The sequence below is a fragment of the Pristiophorus japonicus genome, chromosome 15 (assembly GCF_044704955.1).
Source record: "Pristiophorus japonicus isolate sPriJap1 chromosome 15, sPriJap1.hap1, whole genome shotgun sequence".
NCBI lineage: Eukaryota > Metazoa > Chordata > Chondrichthyes > Pristiophoridae > Pristiophorus > Pristiophorus japonicus.
The window spans coordinates 27,161,474-27,163,098 of record NC_091991.1 but is presented as its reverse complement, the minus strand read 5'-3'; the positions used below and the strand labels follow the sequence as shown (position 1 = coordinate 27,163,098).

Genomic DNA, 1,625 nt, shown 5'->3' with positions numbered 1-1,625 from the left:
TATACTGACTATGTTCAATTTTTTTAAAGATCTGCAATAAAATATTTGCACGAATTACGGGCAGATGGATGAAGTACTGGACTTTCTGCTGGCTCAAAGATGGTGGTCTTATCTGGGTCTGTCTCAGAGTGAAACGATTGAAACTCAAATTTATGCAGTGTTATCATTATAGCTGTGTGATGTTGTAATGAGCTCCTGCCACACAAAATTAAAAGTAATGTCCTGAGCAGTGTGAACATAAAAGAAGGAAACCTACCTCAAATGAGATCAATTTCAGATCAGTATCCCTGTTGATAGTTGATAGTTATTTTTTTTTTATTTTTTATTTTTTTTGAAATTCGTAGCCAACCGTTCCAATTCTTTGTCAAATCACAAACGCCAGAGGTCACCTTGCACACGCCAAGGATCACTCTGCGCCAATGCTCTTAGCCAAAAGGCCAAGAGCCACTGCACCGTTCCTGGAAGTACTGCAATACCAGGTTCGTGCCATGGAGGTGGATGGGTCAAGCCACCCCACCCACCTCCTGTTTCCAAAAAGCAAGCATATACCTTCCTGATCCAGGGAGAACCACCTTGGGGTCATGGTGGTTACTCCCCTGTCAGGTCAGTTACGCATGATCTTAGCCAAAAGGCCGAGAAGGATAGTTGATAGTTATTTTTATTTTTTTTTTTTTTTAATTCGTAGCCAATCGTTCCAATTCTTTGTCAAATCACAAACGCCAGAGGTCACCTTGCACATGCCAAGGATCACTCTGCGCCAATGCTCTTAGCCAAAAGGCCTAGAGCCACTGCACCGTTCCTGGAAGTACTGCAATACCAGGTTCGTGCCATGGAGGTGGATGGGTCAAGCCACCCCACACACCTCCGTGGAGGTGGATGGGTCAAGCCACCCCACCCACCTCCTGTTTCCAAAAAAGCAAGCATGATAGTTATTCCTGCACCATGAGCCATAGACTAAATTACTGCAGCTGGTTTGAGTTCTGGCTTACGGTAGTAGAGTAACTCAGCTGCCACACATTTTGGTAATGGCCAATCCATAGGTGCTATTTTTAGTTTAAACCTGACACTTTTTGGACCAAGACAGTTGCAACCCAGACAGCACCGTGCCAAGTGATAGGCAATGTGAGGATTCAAGGGCCTCGCATTAACTGGATGATTGAGACAGATAGTCACGCCCAGGCCTTCTTTGAACACACTGATCTCTGCCTGACAGCCAAGGTCTCAGGCCAGCACAGTAATCAGGCGCACGCAAACCACAGAGGTAAAATGAAATAAGACGTACCTGTGACTCCCTTCGAGTTGCTGCCGTCACAAGCCAGAAAGAAAGATTGAAGGATAAAGGAAAGAAAGACTGGGATTTATATAGCGCCTTTCATGACCACCGGATGTCTCAAAGCACTTTACAACCAATGAAGTACTTTTGGACTGTTGTCACTGTGGTAATGGGAGAAACGCGGCAGCCAATTTGCGCACAATAAGCAGCAATGTGATAATGCCCAGATAATCTGTTTTTGTTATGTTGATTGAGGGATAAATATTGGCCAGGACACAGGGGATAACTCCCCTGCTCTTCTTCGAAATAGTGCCATAGGATCTTTTACATCCACCTGAGAGAGCAGACGGGC

At 44.9% G+C, this 1,625-nt stretch overlaps 1 pseudogene; it reads right to left on the bottom strand.

The window, feature by feature from the left end:
* Positions 1 to 442: 442 nt before the first annotated feature.
* Positions 443 to 644, bottom strand: LOC139225992 (U2 spliceosomal RNA; annotated as a pseudogene).
* Between the last annotated feature and the right edge of the window lie 981 nt (positions 645 to 1,625).